Source organism: Equus przewalskii, chromosome 6, assembly GCF_037783145.1.
Source record: "Equus przewalskii isolate Varuska chromosome 6, EquPr2, whole genome shotgun sequence".
NCBI classification, from domain to species: domain Eukaryota; kingdom Metazoa; phylum Chordata; class Mammalia; order Perissodactyla; family Equidae; genus Equus; species Equus przewalskii.
The window spans coordinates 90091520-90117721 of NC_091836.1; the positions used below are offsets into that span (position 1 = coordinate 90091520).

Genomic DNA, 26202 nt, shown 5'->3' on the forward strand with positions numbered 1-26202 from the left:
AGAGGGGATGAAGTCATTTTCTTGCCTTGATGTGGAAAAAAGATGACTGTCTCAGGTCTCAAAAGTTTTGGATCCTGGTATTGGCTCTTCACTAATTACTCATGTGACCTTGTGTTAACTCACATATGTGTTTCGTTTGTAAAGTGAAGAAACTGTAAGTGATAAACTCTGAGCTGCGTCTATTCCGTACAATTTTATAATCCCTAAGCATTCAGAGGAAATAGTGAATTGGAATCCTAGGCAACTTTCCATGATCACTCGGCTTCCTCAGATCCTTGTTCGACCAAAAGCTGTCCCCTTCTGCATGTATTTCTACAGAATACTTCTATTCTGGTTGTGAAAGTCTTACTTTCAGGGGGCCATTTTGGTGGCTAATTTAGGCCGTGTCCTATTACCCAGCTAGATGATAATAATAGCTACAACTTATGTAACACTACATGCTGGACACTCTTCTGAGAACCTTTTTCTTTTCTTTTTTTTTTCTTTATTTTTTATTTGCAGTAACATTGGATTATAACATTATATAGCTTTCGGATGTACATCATAATATATTTTGAATTCTGTGTAATGTACTCACTCATCCAATCCTCATAATAGTTTTATGAGGTAGATGTTACTGTGATAGTTACTTTATTTATGGGTAAACTGAGGCAAAGGGAGGTTAAGTGATTTGTCCGAAGTCACACTGCTATTAAGTGCCAGAGGAGCAATTCTGATCCAGACTGTTTTATAACCCCACACATGTGTGCTAAAGTAATAAGCTCTGCTGAGTATGGAGGGAGGAGGAAAGCTGGCAAGAGGAGATATTCAGCTAGAAAGCATGGAGCCAATGATCCCAGCTCATTGTGTCAGGTACACAGGGCAGGTAAGCTGTTCACACAAATGAGGGCGAGCAGCCAGAAGTCTGAGTTCTATCCCGTAGGCCGGTTTGCTCTCAATATTTTGTCTTCGGGATTGTCTGCCAAAAATGTGACTTTAAATATAAAACCAACAAAATGAAATCATTTCTTGGAGAACATTTCTGTGGTTCACTATGGAATGCCAAGTGAAGAATATCTGTCTTACATTTTCAAGCACATGTGTTGTAGTAATTTTATGGGGTAATGAGTTGGCTTCCATTAAAGCTATTTTATTTTTACAGGGGCTGGGGCTAGAGAAACGCTATGTGGCAGGCAGTGAAATATCTTACTTTTTCAGATTGCTTTCGCTAATCACCTACAGGTGAATTTTCTGGGAATTCCGGTTTTAACTGGTTTCCCTCTGGTTTTGACTGTTCTGGATTTCAGTGGGTAGTGACTGAAGACTTGGACATAATGGCATGGGACCCAGTGGTGAGGAATGGAGAGTTTGGGGTATGAGGGAAATGATCAGAATAAAGTGGCAGAGAGATGGGGCTTTCGTCTCAACATTGAAACTTGCATAGGACTTAAAGTCCATTCATTGCATCCAATAGAAAATAATTCAAAATGTGGCAATAATTAATAAATGGAGGCAGATGTAATTTATAAAAGCTAGCATAGTCTCCACTTCCTAGTTTATCGCTTGGCAGATGCTGCTCGTTATTTACCCGGTATTCATTCTCTCCTTCTTCCTTATTAGCAGAAGCCAGATTTGGCTCCTAAAATATTTTATTCCCCAGATTGTCTTGCAACTCCATGTGACTGTGTGACACTGTTCTTACCAAAGAGATATCCGTGGAAATTAGCTGGGGATTTCTGGGAAGGCAGATCCTTCTCACAAGAAATGAGTTATGATGGTGGCACAGAAAGATGGAAAGATTTAGATTCTCGATTCTGTGAAGCTGATGCAGCTACCCTGGACTGCTTAGGCAGAGCACTCTTGTTTTCTAAAAAAGAATTACATCTTTTTGAAGTGTAAGCAGTTGCCTAATTCTGAGGCTGAGGAAATTGCTCTCACTGTGCTTCTCCTGTTACCCACTCCCCTCTGGGAGCCCAACTTTAAGGGCTGACATGTTCCCATCTAGTGTAATCTGTGCCAAGGGGATAGGATCACTTGTCATTCGTTCCATGGTAACTGTGATTCTGGAATAGGGCAAACTATTCTTGGTGTTCTCTGAGAAAGAAGAGGGGTGATGACCTGAGCTGAGATCAGTTGCAATGATCTGTTGAATTTCAGCGTAACAAACGTGTTAGTCAGTGGAGTAAAGTAACCTAATAAGCACTCGACCGGGAAGGGCAAGTGAACAGGAAAGAGCTTTGTGCTTGATCCTTGCCCCATAGTGGGGTATGAGAAATGTCACCATGGGACACCCGGGCCACTCTGGTAGAGAAGAAGCTGCTCAAGGCTGGAGGCAGCTGTCAGCATTCTGGGCCTGAAATGCAGCCCAATTGGGCAGAATTCCTCTCAGGCTAAATACCAACTGGACATGAGGTATTTGGTCAGTAAGTGCTGTTAAGGAAATTTAAAAGAACTTTGGAGGGAGAGTTCAAGAGTTACCAATTTAATGGGTGCTGTTAATGTGGCTCACCTGATGTTAGTGAGAAGAGACAAGCTGAGGCTGAAAGCTTTCATGTTAAGGATGGAAGATTAGAAAGATCTTTGATGGCATCGTTACACTTAAACTAGCTGCCCTTGGGCTTTCTTTTGCATGAGCCACGTAAATCCTTTACTTTGTTAAGCCACTGTTTGTTGGGTTTTCTGTTATTTGAGCTGAATTCATTTCACACTGACTCATCCTCTTCTCTCTCAATACACCCACTGGGTGAGTGCCCTGTAGATATTTGACAAGGGAGACTAAGCTATCTGGGTGAAAGGCAGACCTTGTGACAGAGAAGTTTGACTATGATTTTCTAGGCCTCTATGATATCTACTTTGTGTTTATGTTTGTATTTTTGTCCAGAAATTTTTAAGCTCATTATATTTGGATAAATTTCATGAATGTCAGTTTCTTTATACTTTGACATGGGTTGAGATCTTCCAAGGAAATGTGGGTATTTTGATTTTCTAAAGACAGCTCAAGGAATGAAGGAAGGCAGAGAAGAAGGAGACCGAAATAGATGGGAGGTGAGCACCTAAGATTGCCTGTCGTGGTACAGGTTGTTGTCATCTTGTTTACTCCTCAGAACCGTTCTTCAGGCATGTTTTATTAAAACTATTTTACAAAATCAGAAATCTGAACTCAAAGTAGGTGAAATACCTTACTAATCAGTGGCAGAACCAGATTTCATATCCAGATATTCTGACTGAGCATTCCAGATGTTCTGTGATCTTTGCCTGAGAAACAGACACCCTTCAAACACTGGGCAGTTATCAAACCTGCTCTTTACTCTGAATGGACACACCATCTCTATTTTCCAAGGCCATTTGCTATACAAACATCCTTGAAAAAAAATATGAAACTAGAGCAACCAGTGCCTTTGCTTGCAAAATGTGCAAAACTAAGAGAGGCCCGTGGAGAATTCTCTCCCAGCAGTATCTATCTTTGTCATCCTCTTCTCTCTCTCTCACACCCCTCACCACAGTTTTACCTAAAAGCCCCTTTATCTTGGGGGCCTGTGGGTTTTCAACATCTTTATTCCCTCCTATCACCAAAAAAAAGTTTTGAAAACTTATTTTAGTCAATAAAATACTTAGAATGTATCCCAAACGGTTTTCACATGATCTTTTCAGGCAACAAAAGCATAAGCACTAATTTATTAGCTCATTTATTTATTCAATGTCCACCATATAACTACTATATACCAGGTACTAAGTGCTCTCTTTTAGAGAGAGCCGGTTTTAATAAGTAAACAAATCGGCCAATCAGATACTGGTGAGTGTAGAGAAGTACACAGTATGGAGTATGAACTTCACTGGGGGTGACGGTTTGGTGCTTTTACATTGGATGGTCTAGGAAGGCCTCAACAAAGAAGGGAAATTTGAGCTAAGAACTCAAGGATAAGAAAGAGTCAATTATGAAAAATAGCCTGAAAAAGGATATTTTGTACAAAAGTATTAGTAAGAACAAAGACCCTGAAAAACGAGTTCTAAATCTATTAGGTTGAACCAGATGAAAGTGATAATGTTTTACACATGCAAACAGGCAAATCTTGGAAATTTCATATAGTTTGACCTATAAATATTAACAGGCATGTAGTCAGCACCGTAACAATTGTGTGGGTTTCTGAGTATTTATTTACTTAATCTCATTGGAAACGAGTTTTAAAATTCTACAACCTTACTCACTTTGACTTAATTCAGTGCATAAAAGCATAAATTGTGTACTTTTTTGAGAACATCTTTATAGATCAATAGGTTAAAGGTTTTAAGAAAATTGCAGAACAACTTGCAAGAATTCTGAGAAACCACAGACAAATACTAATGCAACTTTAGAGAGCAGGTCAAATAATGTGTTAGACCAAAAGAACCAAATGAAACTCTATAAGGAGAATAATTTGAAATTAAAAGAGAGGAAAACAATAGGAAAAACAAATTTATGTACTGGATACCAACAGCTTTAGTCAACATGGAAGAGCCTAACATAGGGAATATGTGTTTTAATCGTGGGTTCTATCAGGCAAAATACTGGAAATAAAATATTTCACTAATGACTCCTAAATTATGATAAGAATGTGTATTTTGCCTCCAGGGATAGCGGCTTCACAATATCCTGTGTGATGGCTAATTTTATATGCCGACCTGACTGGTCTGCCAGGTGTCTAGAGATTTGGCCAAACATTCTTCTGAGTGTGTCTGTGAGGGCATGTCTGGATGAGGTTAACATTGAATCAGTAGATTGAGTAAAGCAGACGGCCCTCCCCAGTGCGAGGGGGCCTCGTCCAATCCTTCAGGGGGCTGAATGGAAAAGACAGGAGGAGTAAGGGAGACTTCTCTCTCTGCCTGTTTTCAAGATGGGACACTGGTCTTCTCCTGCACTCAGACTGGAACTTACACCATTGGCCCCCCTGGGTCTCAAGCCTTTGCGCTAGATTGGAACTATGCCAACACCTCTCCTGGGTCTCCAGTTTGCAAAGGGCAGATCTTGGAACTTAGCCTGTGTAATCACATGAGCCAATTCCTTATAATAAATCTCTTTATATATATGTATACACACACACATGCGCACACATATACCTACATGCTTAACATATATATGCATATATACATGTATGTATGCATATATATACAAATATTACATACACGCATAGGTATATGTACATGTATACATGTGTGTATGTGGAGATAGGTATATATATATATCTCCATCCTTTTAGTTCTGCTTCTCTGCAGACCTCAGACCAGTATATCTTGCTAGTGACTTAATATGTTACTTTTATCAGGAATACTGGCATTTATAAAAATAAAGTTTGAATTTCTAAAGGCAATATTCTATGATGGGAATAGACTTTGTAAGGTATCTCTCAAATTATAGAACGTAAAATAAAACTACCATCTTAAGTAATTAAGAAATCAACTTGACTTTGAACCTTGGCTCCAGTAAATAATTGCTACTCTATAAGTGACTTAACCTAGCTTAGCTCAGTTTCCTCTTCTGTAAAATGGGTATGACAATATCTATCTTAAAGAATTGTTGCAAGGATTGAGCAAACTCATGTATATAAATTTTCTAGAGTAAGTCTGACACATGGTAATTATTCAATAAATGTTGATAATTATTATTATCTAATAGAGTAAAGTCGATTCTGTGTGAAATTATTCAACTGATTTGCTAACATGCTCAAATGTTAATCAAATTATGCAAAAATTTGTGAGGCAATAAGTGAATACAGGAGCAGAAGCTACTTATGTAGAAGAAATAGCATTATCTTTTAGGAAAAATTGAGAGGCTAAGATATCTCACATTTCCACATCTAGTCAGCATCAACTGTAGCAAAGACCAATGGCCAGCATAGCAAATCACAATGGGAGTTGGGGAGCTCCTGGGCTAGATCTTTGAAATAAGGCTTTATTAGGCTGAGTGCCAAGAGGGCAGGGCTCAGATGATTTATTTCTCTATTCTCAGTGCTTACCGTGAGATAAGCACTGGCCTCAAAACTATATTCTTGCTCCAAATAACCCTTTGAGGTGGCTATTATTATTGCCACCATTTTACAGATGAGGAAACTGAATCACATATGGGTTAAATGACTTGTCCAAGGTCAAACACGGTAAACTACATTTACTGCATTCACTAGCCAGCTCTGAGCCAAAGGCCACGTTCTTGACCACCAATTTGTACTGCCTCTCATTGTCTGTTGAGTGCATCTACACAGGTAGTATAAAAGAATCTTCAAAATGGAATCTTCTTCTCGTTGGCACTTTAATCTAATCATTTGTTCCAGAATGGAGAAAAGAGGTTATTGACGTCATAAACACATTCTTAAAAGTTATCATCAAATTTACATTTACCAAATACGTATGTATCCCATCTCAGTGATTCTTGTTTTTTTTTTCTTTTGAGGAAGATTAGCCCTGAGCTAACCACATCTGCCACCAATCTTCCTCTTTTTGCTGAGGAAGATAGGCCCTGAGCTAACATCTGTGCCCATCTTCCTCTAGTTTGTATGTATGATGCCTGCCACAGCATGGCTTGATAAGCAGTGCATAGGTCCACACCTGGGATCTGAATCCACAAACCCTGGGCTACTGAAGTGGAGCGCGTGAACTTAACTGCTATGCCACTGGACCAGCCCCTTAGTGATTCTTGGGCACACAAACTCTGAGAACTGATGAAAACCATGAGCACTCCGTATACAAAACTTCTCTTGTAGTTTTAGGGACTTTACAGTCAAATTTCTCAGGTTAAGCTCTCCCTCTTATATCTCACTCAGTCCTCCTGAGAAGTAGGTGTTTTTCCACCTTTCTATCAATGGAGAAACTAAAATTAAAGATTGAAAATAATTTGATGGAGTCGATGAGAAACAACGCTGAAGCTAAACGCAGATCGCTCTGGGCCCAAGTTTGGTCTGTTCAAGTTATACCATACAGCTTTGAATTAGTGTTTTTGTTTTTCAATTTTCTCTATCACTTGCCATCTAAATCTTTTCCCTTGCAATTCAGAGAAATTAAAAAACAAAAAGATCTGATTCCTCTGGCTGTCCTGTGGCAATTATAATTTGAACTTTGAAAGCTTGAGTATAAAAATGCAGTGATTAAAAATGTCTGTCCGCTAGGAGGTTTCGACTTCAGAAAATAATGCCTTATTAGCTGACACAAAAAGGCATTCTTGCTGCATGCCCTACTTTGATTTATGCAAACTGGGCACTGGTGTTATGGTTTGATATAGCTCCGGGGTCACCGAGTTTATGGTAAGTTAATTCAGTTCAGGGTTTGGCCTAAGACACAAACTGGCTTTAGATGCAAAAGTATATCCAAAATTATGAAATTCTAAGTGGCAGAATACAAATCAAAAAGTACAATTAAGTTCCTAGCACAAAGCTGGAAATGACTTTTGGCTTGGGAAGTGGTGCCAGGTCCAAAGGCTTGTGCAGCCTTCGGGCTTTGAGAAAGCAGCATAGTGACATTAACATTTCCACAGTTGCTTGAAAAGTTCTAATTGAAATGAGAATATCAGTCAAAGAACAAAGAACAGCCCCTCGCTTATTGTTTTTCCCATGGGGGAAAAGTCTGGAAGAAAAATTCATAAATGAATGGAATTATCAACATACAATTTAAAACTAATTGACATCTTACCTATAATATGATTTCTAGTGTGGCCTTTATCTTTAATAAAAGTGAGAACTGTATGTTGTATTTTGCTCCTAACTGGCTGTGGGAAAAAAAATAATAATGCTTAACAATATCCTTTTAAAGTTTTGACAGAAATTAGCTTTGTGGTCTTGAATCAAAACCAATGGTGCTGAAAAAAGATTCCAGATACGAAATGCTTCCTTGATAGAAAGTCACCTCTGACAATGTTTGACTTCTCCTGAGAATCAAGCTTTCATGATCAATAGGTCATTTCAAAGTTCTGTTCTTTTCAATGACCAGAAATACTTATAAAAGAAACATGTCATTTCCATAAAGGAATGTGACCTATGGGAAAGGAGAAAGCGCTAAGATTCATGGGCCTGCTCTGTCATAAATCCCTACACTATTTCTTTCCTGAAAAGTGTTTTCCCCCCATAGATTTTTGAGGTATAATTTACATAACATAAAATTCCTTCACTGTGAGCATAAAATTCAATGATGGTCAGTACGTTTACGGAGTTGTGCAACCATCACCATAATCCAGTTTTAGAACATTTCTATCACCCCCCAGATTTCCCTGGTACACTTTGCAGTTTACTCTTCAGTTCTATACCCAGCCTCAGGCCGCCACCATTGATTTGTTTTTTCATCCCTCTAGCTTTGTCTTTTCTGGACATCTCACGTGAATGTAATCACGCCAAGTGTAGTCTGTTGTGTCTCACTGCTTTAACTCAGCATAATGTTCTTGAGGTTCCTCCATATAGGGGCAGTGTCAGTAGTTGCTTCCTTTTTCTTGCTGAGCATTACTCCATTGGATGGATAGGTCACATTTTGTTTATCCAGTCACCAGTTCATGCACGTTAAAATTGTCTCATGTTTATGGCCATTACGAGTGATGCTGTGGTGAACATTTGCATACAAGTCTTTGTGTAAACATATTTTCAGTCCTTTTGGGTAGATAAGTCTGAGTGGAATCCCAAGATTGTATGGTAAATGTTATGCATTGAATTGTGTTCCCTCCAAATTTACATGTGACCATATTTGGAGATAGGGCCTTTAAAGAAGCAACCAAGGTTAAATGAGGTAATAAGGGTGGGGCCCTACACCAATAGGACTGGTGTTCTTCTAAGAAGAGGAGTTACCAGGAATGCTCCAGGACATTGGAAAGGCCATGCCAGGGCACGCAAGAGTGCTGCCATCTGCAAGTCAAGGGGAAAGGCATCAGGAGAAACCAAACCTGCCCATGCCTTGATCTTGGACTTCTGGCCTAGGAAACCATGCGAAAATATATTTTTGTCATTTAAACTTCCCAGTCTGTGGGTGTGTGTTTTTTTATGGCAGCCCTAGCAGACTAATTCAGTAAGTTTACGTTTAACTTTCCAAGAAACTGGCTAACTGTTGTCAAGCTGGCTGTACCATTTTTACACTCCCACCAGTAACATATGAGAGTTCCATTTTCTCCACATTCTCACTAACGCTGTATGCTGTTTTTGATGATAGACATGAACCTGGGTACCTAAGGGTTACTGTAAATATTCAATAAGTTACCTTTTGACCTTGTTATGCAAAGAAGTCAATCTTGTCAATTTGCTATTTTCCTGAATAACCTGAGGGATGACTCAAGGGTCACAAGGATTTATGAGCTTCCCAGAAGTCAGATTGCCCAGGGGCTTATCAGGAGTGAAAGAAACACAGATCACCCCTTCGTTTCTCTGGAACTCCTCCTGCCACATCCCTTTGTTCTATAAAACTCCCTGCTTTCTTCTCTTGTTAACTTTGAGAGAACCCGTGCTCCCAACTGCTGTCTTGGCCAGTTTGAATAAAACTTTCTCCATCTCCAAACACTGATGTCTCAGTGTTTGGCTTACTGTGCATTGGGCACACGAACTTGAGAATTAAGAGGTTTGGTAACAGACATTCTAGTGGGTGTGAAGTATTATTGTAGTCCAATATATATGTTTTCTTTTTGTGGTTTTTGCTGTTGCTTTCCTACATGAGAACTCTTTGCCTAATCAATGATTTTCTCCTGTGTTTTCTCCTAGAAGTTGTGTAGTTTTAGCTCTTACATTTACATGTATGATCCATTTTGAGGTAAGTTTTGTGTGTGATATCAGGTTCTAAATTCATCCTATTTCACATAGATAGCCTATTGTCTCAGCAGAATTTCCCCCATTGAATTTACTTGGCACTTTTGTTGAACATCAGTTGATTGTAAATGTAAGGGTTAATGTTTGTATTCTCAATTCTGTTCCATAGATCTATCCTAACCTTATGCCAGAACCACACTATCTTTTTTTTTTTTTTAAGAATTTTTATTTTTTCCTTTTTCTCCCCAAAGCCCCCCATACATAGTTGTATATTCTTCGTTGTGGGTCCTTCTAGTTGTGGCATGTGGGATGCTGCCTCAGCATGGTTTGATGAGCAGTGCCATGTCCGCACCCAGGATTCGAACCAACAAAACACTGGGCCGCCTGCAGTGGAGCGCGCAAACTTAACCACTTGGCCATGGGGCCAGCCCCAGAACCACACTATCTTGATTACTGTAGTTTTATAATAAGTTTTAAAATTGGGTAGAATCCTCCATCTTTGTTCATTGTTTTTGAAATTGTTATGGCTGTTCAGGGCCATTGGTATTCCCATATAAATTTTAGGACCAGTTTGTCAATTCCTAAGATATTCCAGCTGGGATTTTAATTGGTGTTATGGTGAATCTATAGATCAATTTAGAGAATTATTTTTCTCAGTGATATTGTCTTCTAATCCAAGAACATGGAATGTCTTTTATTTACTTAGATCTTCTTTAATTTCTGTCAGCAATGTTTTCTAGTTTTCAGTGCAAGTCTTACACTTCCTTTGTCAAATTTATTCCTAAGTATTTTGTTCTTTTTGATGTTATTGTAAATGAAATTGTTTTCTAATTTCATTTTCAGGTTGCTCATTATTATATATAGAAATACAAACAATATGTGTATATTGATCTTGTATCCTACAACTTTGTTGAACCCATTTATGAGTTCTTGTACTTTTTTAAAAATCTCAATATTTTCTATATGTAGAATAATCTTATCTGCATTAAACACAGTTATACTTCATTCCCCTTGGCCCCCTGCTCCAGCTCTGGATGCCTTTAATTTCTCCTTCCCTCCCTTGCTCTCTTCCTTTTTTCTTTTTTCCCCTTATTGTTGGCACTGGCTAAGATGTCCAGGACAATGCTGAACAGAAGTGGCAAGAGAAGATTTTTGCTTTTATCTGATTTTAATAGAAAAGCGTTCAGTCTAAATGTGCTCGTGTGTATTCTATTCATGTATTCTCTATTTTACTGCATTTCTGTCTTTGTCTATCCTTGTCCCACTACCTCCCAGGTTTAAAGTTTTAACTAGCTTTGTAAGTCATCTTGGTATCTTATAGACTGATGGAGTGATTCCCATTGCCTTGCTGCCTCTAATTGGACTTGACTTTTCCAGGTTCATTACTTTCGATGTAAATATGTGATCAGTTTTTCAAAAATTTTATTGGAATTTGACTGGAATAGCATTGAATTTATAGATTTACTTAGGAAAAATGTACCTGTTTAGAATATTGAATCATTTCATCCACATGCATGGAATACCTCCTCACTTACTTTGATCTTATTTTATGCTTTTAAATAAAATTTTACAATTGGCTCCATTAAATCTTATATTATATTGATAGACAATTCTTAAAGTAATATAGTTTTGAGGCTATTGTGAAGAGATTATCTATCTATCTATCTATCATCTGTATAATCTTATTCGTTATTGTTAGTTTATGGGAAAGCTACTGATTTTTCTTTTCTATTAATTTATTGGCCAGCAATCTTGATGATTTATCTTTTTATTTCTAAGAGAGTTCTGATTTTCTTTTGGAATTTTTTCATGTAAAGCATCTTCTCACCTGGGAATACTCATTTTATTTCTTGTTTTCCAATCATTTTACCTCCTATTTCTTTCTTCTTTTCTCCTATTGCACTAGGTAGGATCACCATTACAACTTTGGAAGAAACAGGAAAACAGTCATCATTTTGGTTACTGCCTCTAAAGGGACTTTGGAAGTTTCATCGTTAAGAATGATGTATTTTTTTATACACACCTACTAGGATTAGGCGTTATCTTATACATAAAATTGGCTTATCATTTTTTTCTTACACTTTTCAGTTTACTATCAAGTGTATGCAAGTTTAAAAAGTGAATTGAAATTTTCTTTGTTTTGTTTCCATTCTAGTCTTCATAACAGTACAAAGTGTGAAGTATGAGGTAGTACTACTAGTTATTTGAAAGTTTGCTAAAACTCACCTCTGTAACCGTCTGGGCTCATAACTTTTTTGTGAGCGGACTTCCGACTACTGATTGAGTTTAATAATTTAGAGATCCATTTGGATTTGTGATCTCTTTCTGGAGTCAATCTTGATAATTTTCTGAAAACTTGCCTTAAATTTTCTAATTCTTTTATTTTTAATTATATTTTACCAATGGCTTTTTAGTTCGTATAATTGCATACGTGCACCTTTTCCGCTCATTCTTGTTCTTGTTCTACTACTGCTACTGGTACAACTCTGCCAAAGGTTTATCTATTTTATTGAGTCTTTTTGAAGAAACAGATTTTGGATTTATTGAAATATTTTACATCCGTAATAATTTTTTGTTGGATTGATTTAGCAATTTTGACAGAGACTTCTTAATCTCTCATTTTATTGAGGATATTATTCCATTGCCTTCTGACTTCTATTCCTGCTGCTGAAAAATCTAATTACTATTCCTTTTTAGATAATCTGGTTTTTCTCTCTGATTGCTTCTAAGATGTTCTCTTTGAATTTGGTGTTCTGCAGTTTCATGACAATATGTCTATGTGGGGATGTATTTGTATTTGCCCTAGTTCAGACCTGATGTGATTTGTCAATATAAGGATTATGTTTCTCATTAGTTATTAAATATTCTTAATCATTATCTGTTTGAATATTAATTCTGCCCAATTCTATTTATTCACTTGTTGAAGAACTTGTACGAGATGCATATTGAATCATCACATCTTTTCCTCAATTTCTCTCAACCTCCCTCTCATATTTCCCACACATTTATTGTTCTCTTTACATACATTTTTATCTCGTACCAATTCTGGGCAATTCATATCTATCTTTCACTTCACTATTTCTGCCTTCAATATTACCTAATCTTTATAACAAATCCATAAGAAATTTAATTTAAGTATCAATATTGTCTTTAGAAGTTCTACTTGTTTCCATATCTAATCTTTATTTCACAATATCCTATAATTTTATTGTGGTCTTTATTTCTTTGTAATAATAGTCTTTAATTATTTTGTACATACTTAGGTTAAACATACCTTTGGAATGTTTCATATGGCATGTCAGTTCTCATGTAATTCCTAATTTTTAATTCTGAGCTCATCTTCAACCAGTTGCTGCCCTCCACCCCCATGGGAATCCCATGTTCTACCATTGCATGGGGATCCCAAGCATCTACCATTTAAAGTCGTTATTGAGGGACCCTCCACTTGAAAAAAAATAAATAAATAAAAAATAATTCCTTCAGGGAAGAAGCAGAATATTTTTAAACTAATGAAGAATTTCCTAAATTAGATTTAAGTCAGCTCAAAGAATGTGGCAGAAGTAATTACTGCTTTTTGGAAACCATTCTCGTATGAATGTCTTCTTAGACAATTTTTTCAGCTTCCGCTGACTTGCAGTCACTTGCTCCCTGGGCTCTGAGCACTATTAATAGATAGAAAAAAGTGAAGGGTGCGTATAAGAAGGAAACTGAGGTCATAAATATGCCAACTGCATATAAGCAGCATTAATTACAGGCACTTGTGGATGACAGAAAATTAAAATACCCTTCCACAGGTTGCTTGAGTTTTAAACCTGCACTCACTCTCTTATTAAAATACTTCACTGTGTGCTTTGGCAAGAGCTGCATTACGTTACTCTAAAGGTACCTAGAGTTGGAACACCAGACTCAAGGATCCAACCCGCAACCTTCTCAAATGTGTTCTGTTGGGAGATCGCCATTTCTCTCATGATCTTTGTTCAGACCAAATTGTGGGAGAGAGTTAAACTGTTATTTTCTTAAGCTTTTCTGTTCTTCTGGAAAAGTTCATTATGGATTTACGTAATACTACGCTTACACCTACATACATACAGAACAAATGATTTATTTAACTTAAGTCAAACTTTAGGCAGATAATCCTCATTATATAAGATTTCTTGAGAGTGAGAGAATCCTGTGTGGTGGGGCAGAAAGAATACGGGCTTGATAGTAAGAAAGACAGGAGCCTTGTCATCCAACACTGGGTGACCACTGGCATGTTACAGAACATTGGGTTCCTCGCTCGCAGAGTAGAGATTGGGTCTCCCTCACAGGGTTGTTGTGAGAATTAAAAATAAAATAGATGAATAGCACTGAGTCCAGCCCTACATGCTCAATAAGTGTTGATTTCCTTTTTTGCTTTTCTCGTACTTTGAATTAACTGCTCCAGTTAAGTGGCAAAGATTTTTCAGGTAGAATTTAAGAAACACCTATTATAGGCTGTTTATAAGAAAAAATTTGAAAACATAAGGTTTCACAAAAGTTGAAAGTAAAAGAAAGAGAAAAGATATACCATGGAAAAGGAAAACGGGTGTAGTTCTTAGACAAGTAGATTTCCAGATAGAAAGCATTCTGTTAGACTGCGTTGTCTCACAATGGTGCAAGGTTCAAGTCACTGGACAGATTTGATAATTCTAAGATTGTAGTTCCTGTAAGCTTTTACAAATTAGCAATTAGTGTGATTTCTTTTCCAATTCTAAATAAACTTATTTTTGTACCTAAAACATTTTGAATTAATTCATAGAATTTGCGACTATAAACCTGAAAAGAACTTTGGAGGTCTTCTTTGCCGACGCTTGTTACCAGTATAGAGTCGAGCAGGTAACGAGCGGGTCAAGTTCACTCAAAAGTTACCTCCAGGTCCTGCTTCACGTCCATATTGACTATGCGGCCAAAGCTGAGGGCTTTCTGCTTTACTGCTGTTTAATGAAAGGTAACTGTGTCTCACCTCTGTGATATCAGAGGATTGTCTTTCTCTATAGGACTTGACATAATATCACTTGCCCTTCATGATATTTGCCGTGTCTTTGTCTTCTAGCATCTCATCTGCACCTTCCCATCTCTGAACTGGTTTTATCTTGCTGCTTGCTGCCTCGGAGATTCACCTCCAACCCCTTACCTCAGCCCAGGTGAAAAGGATTCTGTGGAAGTTCAACCCTCCCAGACAAGCAGGCAGTCCGTGACCTCCGGCACTAGGGAAATAGCCAGAACCATAGGCTCCAAGGGATAGATAAAATAAGAAAACAAAACACAAAAGGGGAGGAGGCTCTGCAAACGGTCAGACTTCTACAGAGTCTTAGGGAGAAAATGTCTTTCCTTTTCTATGGGGACATGAATGAGCTTTTTATCGAAACCAAGCTCAGGAGCCTGAATAGCTAGAAAATGAAGAGCATTAATAATTTCTTCTCTCAGAGGTGTGACTATAAAATTAAAGAATGAGTCATATTCTGCTGTTTAGTCTATGAAACTAAGAACTGGTTTTTTCTTTGTTTCTTTTTCTCTTCCCCTCCTCAAAAGAATGCACAGATGATTTAAGGAGTCTTGGATTACAACATACCTAAAATAATAAAGTAATTGAGGGAGAAAAAATCAGCTAAACGTGTAAACCCCTCCAGGCTGGATGACTGGGGTGTATTTCATCTTCTCATTTTAAATCAGTGTGAAGCAAGGCACAGAAATGTTTACCTTTGTCTGATCTCTAATTCCCTAAATTTATGTGGAATCATGCACAGATGCGCTGGAAACCAGCCTGGAAAAGCCTGGCATTTTAATTGATCCCAGAGCTCCTTGCCTCACGGCTCCTGCTGTGATGAAGTCGGCTACTTGTCCCAAAGACTCTCCGCCCGGTTGCCTAGCCACCGGCAGCTGGCCAATCGAGGCGTCCACATGTGTGGAGGAAGTAACCAATCAATTTTTTAATTTCCTTCTGTAAACGCGAGAGATTCAGGGAGGATTTGAAGCCTCATTAGTCAAAAGTGAGACAAGTAGTGTGCATTTTAACATATGTATTAGTGAATACATTTGGCATTTTGTCGTAAATTCTGATGAATAGTTCAAAGCCCATTTCAGACAAGTTTGAATCTTGAGTAGCTAACTTACTTTTTGATCAGTTTTATATTCTTACCGCCCAATCTGGGTGTAAAGTTTCGATAGACTTTTCTTTTCCTATTTAACACCTGCCTCTTTAAAAACCAGCTTCTCATCAAACTTTCCTTCTAGAGGAACAGCACCTCATCTTTCCAAATCATCCAAATTCGGTATATTAGACTCATAGTTGACTAACTTTTTGCCTTCATTACCCAATCCACCCAGGCATCTGTTTTTGGTTTTTGGGTTTTCCCCCTATTTTGACCCTATTTCTCCATTCCCATGACCAATACTCTGGTCCAAGGCCCAGATTTCTTCACATTTGGATTCTGAAACAGCCTTGGCTCTTGTTCCCCTAATGTGCGCTATAAGCCATCATCAGCTGTCATCACTTCAGTCCTTTTCTGGAAAACCTTTACTCAAGTGCAGGTGGCCGTGAGCTGAAGTCAGCACTTACTGATTGGCATCGGCCACAAAGTTGTCTTGCATCTCTTAGCCAGTTTCCTTATCTGTAAACGTGGAGATAACCAGATTAAAGGAGATGCGGTCCATCCTTATTCTGGCTCATATTACATATATATTATTTATTGTATAAATATACATATGCATATGTATCTTCTATTTTTATTTTCACTACTATTATTTAATAGCTCCTCTTTTTGGTAACCTTTTCCTTGTGTTTTCAAGGTCCTTCATAATCTGGTCTCCATCTCTCCATCTGTCCATCCTTGTTTCCAATATATTCCTTTCCACACCCCTTTCCTTACTGCATGGACCCATCACTCTAATCAGATAGTCTCCTCTCCGAGCCTCAAATTCATCATGTTATACACTTGTGTCATCCCCTAACTCCTATTTGTCCTTCAGATCACAAACTCAAGTACCACTTCCTAGTGGAAGGTGCCTTTATCATATACTGTCAAAGAACAGTCCATTTTCCTCAGAAGACTTTTCTCAGTTTGTGATTCTACACTGCTAGTACAACTATTGCCTGTACAACTGTTGAACGACTTGGTGTTGCCTCCCCTTCTATGCAGAGACTTCTGTGAGAACAGAACGGTGTGCGTTTCTGTCTACCACTCTGTTCCTAGCGCCTAATATGGTAAGTGTGGTATATGTATTTGTTATGAGAATGTTGTTGATTCTTATCAACTGAAATGACCTCTACCCTTTCCCTCCTTTCATATCTCAAAAATCTTATCCTTTGAAACACCATATTAATTCCATTAGAGGGAATCAATATTCAAATAAACATTTATTGAAACATTCTTTGTGCCCTATATTATGATGGGTAATATAGAGGGATTATTTTCTCTGACTTCATGATGAAATCCTGGATAAAGAGACAAAAATAAAATTCACTTAAATCAAGTACTTCATTGTGTGGGGGAGGGTTGGGTGATGGTGGAGTGGGGGGTGAGTATAAGAAGGGAGTAGAATGGGGTGTTTGGTCTAGTAGAAAAAACCCAAGAGACTGAGAGATAAGAAACCTGCCGTTTGCTATTTGATCTGGGTAAACTTGAGTAAATGACTTCTGCTCTCTAGGGCTCCTTCCCTGTCTGTAATATGAGCACATTGGACCAGTATTTCTTTAAGATGTCTTCAAACTCTATGGGTCAGACGAAAGATGTGACAGTGTTAACAAATCAACTGTTTTCTTTTTATTTTAATTCCTTTTAGTCTGAGTTTATATGGATGAATAAATATGTTTAGTAATTTGTAGTTGGAATGTTATATTGTGATTTTCTGTTGGATAGAGTAACATAAACATTTCTCATGGTGCTACAGTAGACTTTGTAACCATCATTTTTGTATTTTTTTCATGTATTCAATAAATACCTGTTGAACACAGCGTTGGTGATAGGCACTGTGAGGTAGAAGATAGAATGGGAGAGCTGTGGTTCTGGTTCTTAGGGAGCTGGCTGTTAGTGTGGGCTATAGCCAGTGAGTGGAAGTTGCCTGTTGGACTCGCCGTTTCTTAGAGTTGAGATCTCACACATTCAATGTATGATTATTCACATGTGATTATTGATCTTGGTTGTTACTTATGTGCAAATATTGTATTCCCATTAAAATTATAAATTTAGAAGCTACCGTGTGCGTGTGTGAATGTTCCTAAATCACAGAATTTTCATGTCAATTATGATTTTAAGTATTTTATTCTGTTACCATAAATGCACATAAGAGTTGTCAGGTAATGTGTCCTAACATATATTTAGAAATTTTTGTCATTTATGTGTAAATGTATGCAATGGCTAACATATAGGGAAAGCTTATTATGTGCCAGCACTAATCAGGGAATATTTTATCTAATCCTCATGACAACCGTATGAGATGAATACCATTGTCATCCCCACTTTATGGTTGGGAAAACTGAAGCCTACAGCGGTTAAAACACTGTCTCGAAGTCACACAGATAATACAGAGTATGTGTGGATTCCCAGCCAGGTTCTGACCACTATGTCCTATTACGCCCTTCCCGTGCTTTGCTTTTTCATATACTCCTGTTTCCTTCACATCACTGAGCAAAATACCACTACTCTGTAGCATGATAAATGCTCAATAAATTCTTATTGAATTATATTTTAATAAACCATGAAAGTTTATTTTGAACCACTTACATCTTTGCTTTTTTCTGGTAAACCATACCAAAGTCAATGGAATGGTGTACTGGAGGGAAGGGAGACAGAAAAGAAAGAAAAATATCCTGAAGATATTTTACACTAACCTGTGAATCTCAATTGTTTTAAATATTTGGGGAATTTTCTAAATCTAGTTTCCAACCCCCAGACTTAGTGCTTTAGATGCATGATATTATATAATCTTCAACACAACCCTGTGAGGTAGGTACTATAATATTCCCTTTTAAGGATGGAGAAATCAAAGCTTTGCAAGATTAAGACACTTGCCTAAATTATTTACTCTGGATTATAACACTAGTGCTTTAAAAATCCCAATTTTCCTTTACCCACGTTGTAATCAATAGTAAGACGCCTTGCTCACTCCTGTCCTCGTTCTCTTGCCCTGCTTCCGTACTGCATTTGTAGCCTCCAGCACGTGTGGCTTATGGGTGTTCTATTTTTATTCCTTGCTGCAAGGAGTAATAGTAATAAGAACAGTTAATGCTTATTCAACACTTACTATGTGTCAGGCACTATTCTAAGCAGTTTACATGTATTAATTTAATCCTTGTAACATCCCTGTAAGGTAGCTACTATTATTATGCCCATTAAATGAGATAATATATGAACTGTGTTGAGCACATCTCCTGGTGTGGTTGAGGAGTTCCATTAATATTATTATTATTGTTGTTATTATGGACACTTGCATTTTTTTTTTAAGATTTTATTTTTTTCCTTTTTCTCTCCAAAGCACCCCCGGTACATAGTTGTATATTCTTCGTTGTGGGTCCTTCTAGTTGTGGCATGTGGGACGCTGCCTCAGCGTGGTTTGATGAGCAGTGCCATGTCAGCCCCCAGGATTCGAACTGACGAAACACTGGGCCGCCTGCAGCAGAGCGCGCGAACTTAACCACTTGGCCACGGGGCCAGCCCCTGGATGCTTGCAATTTAAGCGCACACAGTTTTAAGCTTGTTACTCTTTACCTCATCACCATGAGGACCTTCTCTGGATGTGTGCATGTGTGCGTGTGTGTGTCTGTCTATAATCATAGAGTTTTAGACAAAGAAAGGAATCTAAAAACCAGCATTCCAGCAAATAGAGTAATTTATTTTCGAGCTTCCTTGACAGTTTTGTTCTCTCATGTTCCTCTGACCTGGGGTTGAATTCTACTTAGGGAGCTCACTAAGTTTTGAAGACATTTATTCATTGGATAGCTCTAATTTTTAAGAAGTCTTGTTTCATGTTGAACTGAACTTAGCTTTCCTGGAATGGTAGGCGATTGTACAGAAAAAATGATGCACCTTGGACCTTGAAATCAACCAGATCTGGCCTTAAAACCTGACTCTATCACTTTCTAGCTGTGGACCTAACTTAAGTTACTCAGTGTCTCAGTACCTCAGTGTTTTCCTTTTCTGTAAACAGGGGGTCATAATCCCTATTGCAGAGGGTTGTTTGGTATTTGATTGAGGTATGTTTACTCTGGTCTGAAGTGCACTCACAGAGTGCTTTGTACTCCCTCGCTCCGCCTCCATTCTTTCACATCTGGCAGGCACTGCCCTGTCCTGTGAGCCACATTGGTGAGCAGGAGGCATCTTAGTTCAAATAGATGAAGAACAGGGCCTAGGGTGCCTGCCAGGGAAATGTGCGCTGGCTTCATTAGCTTGTGTTAGACCCAGTTTGCCATGTTGCTCATACGCTGACCCTCTACAGTATCAAAGACCAGAAACCCTCACAGAACTGTTGACCTTACCTCCAAATGGCTGCAGGGGTTTCACTCAGGCACAAATCAAATCTGGAAACAGGTTCCCTGGAGAACTCCGCCACTAAGCTGATCAGCAGCTATAGCCACCAGGGTAAAGGGAGCATGGGAGAAATTATTAGTGACTGGGAAATTATAGAAATTATAGTGGACTGGGAGACGGAACAGCTGCAATGTCAGGGACAGTCTGGAGGAGGGTAGTGGATATCGAATGTTTGAAAAAATAAATCCTCTCAACCTAATGATGTAAAGAATACTTCTAGAAAATAATATGGTCTAATGACATAAATGCAGCTCTGGTGGTCTAGTGGTTAAGATTAGGTGCTATCACCACTGTGGCCCAGGTTTGTTTCCTGGTCAGGGAACCACAGCACCTGTCTGTCTCTTGTCATACTATGACAGCTGTATGTCGCTGTGATGCTGAAAGCTCTGTCACCAGTATTTCAAATACCAGCAGAGTCTCCCATGGTGGACAGGTTTCAGCAGAGCTTCCAGACTAACACAGACTAGGAAGAAGGACCTGACCTCTCACTTCTAAAACAAAGTGGCCATGAAAACCCTATGAATGTCAGCAGAGCCTCATCTAATACAGCACCCGAAGGTGAGGGGAAGGTGCAAGAAGACCGGGCAGGTTCTGCTCTGCTGTCCACAAGGCCACTAAACCTTGGAATCAACTGGATGACACTAACAACACGATATAAATCATACTTCTAGATAATAACATAGGAGGTATACAATACATATTTTTTTGTCAACTAAATGCATGCGCGATTAAATGAATTAATGAGTGACTAGAGAGTGTATAACAGTGATTCAAGGGTAGATATTCATCAGCCATCCTTCAAACCATCCATTCATTTATTTATCAGGCTTATATGCATTGTGATAGATGCTCAGGATTCAAACATTAATATGACGTAATGGCTCTCAAATAATTCTTAATCTAGTAGGAAACAATGTGAATATGTAATTATGGAACAACACGGTTATTGTAGTAACATCATACAGGGAACTATATTGAAGAAAAAAATTACTTCTGCTGGAGGATCAGAAACAGGAATAAAGTCACATTGAAGAAGACATTTGAATTGAGTCCTAAGGAGTAAGGAGTAGTTTTCCAGGTGGGAAAAAGAGAGTGAGAAGTGCATTCCAGGCAGAAGGAATAGCATTTACATTTACATGCAGTTTTGGAAAAGAGCAAATAGTCTAGGGCAGAGTTCATTAAGAGAAAAGCTGTAGAATATGAGGCTTAAAGGCTTCAACTTTCCAAGATGAACTAAGATTTGGATGGACTCGAAGTTGAGAAGGGAATTGTTCATGGCAGATAAATAATTCTGACACTTGTCCATGCCTTTTAGATTTTGCTCAGTTTCCGCCCAAGTTCCTCCTTTTTTTTTTTTTTAAAAAGCAATTTTTTTTTTAAAGATTTTATTTTTTGCTTTTTCTCCCCAAAGCCCCCCAGTACCTAGTTGTATATTTCTCATTGTGGGTTCTTCTAGTTGTGGCATGTGGGACGCTGCCTCAGCGTGGTTTGATGAGCAGTGCCATGTCCGAGCCCAGGATTCGAACCAACGAAACACTGGGCCACCTGCAGCGGAGCGCGCGAACTTAACCACTCGGCCACGGGGCCAGCCCCCCCAAGTTCCTCCTTTTGATCTCCCATATCCACTGGTCACTCTCTGCCTACAGACAGTGTCCTGCAATATTCAGCATTGCCTCCTCTGGTCTAGAAAAGCGCTGTCCTAACTAGGGGTCTTTTAATCCTTCCCAAAGTTGTAAAACACTTCAAGTAGCCAAATAATGTTGCTGTTAAGACTTTGTTAGATCAACGTTTGTTGAGTGGAGCACAGGATGCCAAATGGCAAGCCACAGCTTAACAAAAGACCACAAGAGAAATTGAACTAGAGAAGTTTATTACTCATATGTCCTCGAGGAAGTACACGACACGGCTCGAGGAGACACAGGGAGAGGTTGAGGCAGAGTGCAGGCAGAGAGAGAGGCAGGACCTGGCGCCCATGCCTTTATTAGGGTCTGTGAGTGAAGTGCTTTGGGGTTCCCAGGCTAAGGCCAGATTGGTCAATTCAAAGCAAAAAGAGGGGTTTTGGTAAACTCCATGGGGGTCTCATCTAAGAGCACACAAGAGGAAGGCCCTAGGACGGGGGGAAGACTTAGTCACAAGGGCTGTTGGAGGAGTCATACCCAGAACTTATATTTGCATGTGGTTCTGCAAGCTGTTCTCCAGAGCATGGGCTTGTTTAAGGACCAGTTTAAGGACCCCACAGGCCACTTGGTCAAACAAAATGGATCCCGAGGCGGCTCTCCCATGGCGTAGCTCAGCTGAACTCTCCACAGTTACGTTCCCCTGGTCATAAAGTCTCTCTGTCTTCTCCTTTTCCTTTAAAGTTCCCTTCCTTAAAGTTTTCCTCTCAAGTTTGAGAAGGCATGGCTCATTCATTTTCTCGTTTATGTATTTATTAATTCAATAAGTATTTGTCAAATACCTGCGAAGGACACTCTAATGATCCCTGGACGTCATCACTTCTCCATTATGTCCTTCACATTTGCGTATTCCTTCCCAGGTAACTCTGACCCAAATATTTTTGTGTTTCTTAGATACAAACACAAATCCTTCATGTATATGGTCCCCTGAGCTGTTTATCTTCCCTGGAAACCTGCAGATGCCCAAGCTGTCAATCTCGGGACTCACCTGGCAGACCCCTTTAGCAAAGACGCTTACCATAGAAAAGAACCCAGTTTTAAGATGGCAAGAGTCAGCTAGACTTTCAGAATCTGTTGTGAGGAACACTGTTGAGTCATCAAAGAATACCACAACAACCCAGAATATTTGGCATTTCACTGTGTATACTCCACTTTCCAAGAAATCCCAATTCTCTACTCTCTCCAAACTGCAGTTTATGCATATCTTCTCATGGACTACAGCTTATTTATAGAGAAATGTATTTCTGGCACTAAATTTCCAGGAAAATGAAACTCCCTGGTGGAAAATAAAGTAAAATTTTGAGTGATTAAAAAAAAAACCCAAAGTTCCGATGAATGTTGAATAATTCAAGAGTATTAAAAATTCTAAGATATTTACTGTAGAGAATAATTTTGAAAAATTGTATATGTATTAGTAAATACAAATCTTGTATTCTCTATCTTTTTTTGACAGTACTCAAAATGTTGTTTATCACTGTTTTGCAAACAAGGAAAATATGTGACTAAATCTTGCATAAGATGCTCATTCAAAAGTTTAAGGTGATACTCGTATCATCTAGAATCTTCCTTTTTTAAGATAGACACATAGCTGGTGTGTCCCCACATCTTCAATTGTTTATTGAAAACCATGATATTTCAATATGGCCACTATCCTCCTCATTCATTGCTTTATCAACTGAATTCATCTGATGGCTCCAGTTGGAATGTGACCAGTTTGGAGAAGAGTACTACCTCCTGCTTATGTTAAAGCTCACTGTTACTACTGACTAATGCTGTCTAAGATGGTGTCTATCACTGTTTCTACAGGGCATGGGTTAGTGAAGAGGTCAAATGCCCAGTTTAATGACAAAATTCTTGTGCAAAAATTGGAAATACAAGTCAAGTTTAATGGGCCGACAACACCTCATTAATTGAGCTAAAATAGAGTGATTTTATTTTCTGTTATTTCATTTATCTTTTCTCTTCAGTTAAGTTTTTCATTTCCTCAAGCTAGTGACTATATTTTTAAGAGGCAGCATGAAGTTGTAGACCTCAGAGCTAAGAAGGCACCAAAAAACCTGTATTCTAGTCCTAACTTATCCACTAATATGTAACCTGAGTGAATCATTTAATCTCTGAGTCCCATATGTTTTATTTATAATAGCCATTCCCTCAGAGAATTACAATGAGAGTCTTATGAGGCAGTACATACTAATGTACGTTAGGGATTATAAGACTGTGCAGGTTATGGGACTATGATTCCTCCTCACTCACAGAAAGCATTCAGTAAATACATTTGATTTGTTCATAAATAATGTTTGCGTCTCTTCAGCACCAAAGGAGGTTAGACATTACACTAATACATATATATATATTTTCTTCTAAATAGCCCAGTTTATGCAGCTGGTATGGCCAAAGTGAGAAATGATGAGTAAAACATTTACATTTAAGGAAAAGGGGTTTTAAAAATCATAATTGTAGTAATTTGATGTTCTCCGTCCCTGGTCTTTATTACGAGGATATTTTTTAAAAGCACCAGTAAAAGGATTTTTGTAGCTTTTGGCCTGAAAGGAACAAGTCCCGTAGTGATCACAATGTGCTTGAGCCCTTCCTGCTCTGTGAGCTTTACAATCCTGAGTTAAACAGAACCCAGATGTCTGCAGATGAAAAGAAAACATATGAAATTCTCACTCTCAAGCCAGGAGAAGGCAAGCCAATCCAAGTGTGAAGGCTAATGTCACAGCTGAAATAGAAGTCAAGAGGGTAGCTTTGAATATAATTAAGATATGACAGTTTCACTCAGATCCAAAACGCAGGCACCTAAAAGCAGAATTTTCTCCAAAGGTGTGAAGGTGAAAATAAAGTGTTTGTGGGAATTGGGCTGTGATCCAAAACTAATGAATTTCCCATTGAGGTACTAATCATTTAGAGCCATCAGACCAGGGACCAGGGAGATGACAATTCCCATTGGAACTGTTTGGACCTCTCTTCTCTGAGATGTGCAGAAACTATTCTTCTGGTAAGGAGATTGTAAACAAGAGAGTTCCAAAGAGAACGGACTTCAGATCTTCTCACTGTAATTAGATTCCTATCTTCTAGGCATACTGTTTGTGTTGACTCCTTGCCAAAATTGCCAGTTATCATGAGGAAAATACAAATACAGTTGGTTTAATATTAACACTGTATGACCAGGATACGAATCCTTTGTTCTGCCACGAGCCACTCTTTCCTAGGAGATTTCAAGTTTATTAAGGGTCACACAGAAAATGAAAAAAACTAATCAAACAAACTGAAAACCTTATTTAGTTGTTTTTATTTTTACATATACAAATACAAACTATAAAACATTGATTTTTATCTCCTCCAAAAGAACAGGAAAGATTTATTATTCAGCAAAGTCCAGCCAAGATAAATAATGGGAAAAAAAATAGCAGAATGGAAAGGAAATGGAAGAAAATAAAAAAGAAAGAAACAGAAGCAAAGAGAAAAGAGAAGAACCTGGAGACAGAAAAAGGAAAGAAATAGAAGAAAGAGAAGTGGAGAAAGGAAAGGATGAAACTTAGGTGCTGTCACATGTCTCTTACCTCACCGTTAAAACTGAGTACATCAGACCAATTAACATGCATTAGGCTCCCACTAAATGCCAACTACTATGTTAGAGACCTAGATGAATGAGACCCGGTACCTGCCTCAAGGAGTTTATCATCTGCTGAAGTGAAGAGCTGTAAAGTAAGGAGAATCAGTATTTATGAAAGCCAATCATGTCCAGGCATAATGATAAGTGTTTTAAACATAACATTTTATCCTTGCATTGTCAGCATTCCATTCACCTTTTACAAATGAAGAAACTGAAGCTTGAAGAGTCCCTGCTATATGATGGAAGTGAGAATAAAACCCAGACTTATTTCGTGACAAACCCCCTGCTTTTCCACTGCATTTTGCTTACAGTGATAAGGACTATACTCTAGCTATGACCACAGTATTTTTGGTGAACAGAGAAGAGAATTTATCCTACCTGGAAAATGTCAGTAACCGTTGTTTACAACTCTTTAGTCTCTCCAGTGTTCAAGAACTGAATTTAGAGCAGTGTTTACTAGCATTGTATTTTGCAAAATTCTAACCCTCCAAGTTATTGGCCAATGAGAGGTTCAGCAGTCAAAAATGTATAGGAAATGCTACAGTTCGTATACTTCTTTTTAAGATTCTCGGTGCCTCTTGGTCTATTAAAGCCTCTAAGATCTCCTGTTGGATCTTCTTCATTGTGTTTCAAAGATTTATGTGGTC

General features: G+C 38.4%; 1 long non-coding RNA gene across 3 annotated transcripts in view; it reads left to right on the forward strand.

Annotated features, from left to right (window-relative positions):
* Nucleotides 1-26202, forward strand: part of LOC139084008 (uncharacterized) — a 92227-nt gene that overhangs the window by 35807 nt on the left and 30218 nt on the right. For 2 of the 3 annotated variants that reach the window (XR_011541267.1, XR_011541266.1), the window contains one exon: nucleotides 14791-15197. The exons of the other annotated variant lie outside the window; for it this stretch is intronic. This is a non-coding gene — a long non-coding RNA (uncharacterized lncRNA). Of the gene's footprint in view, nucleotides 1-14790; nucleotides 15198-26202 lie in introns of those variants that run through there. 3 annotated transcript variants of the gene reach the window in all.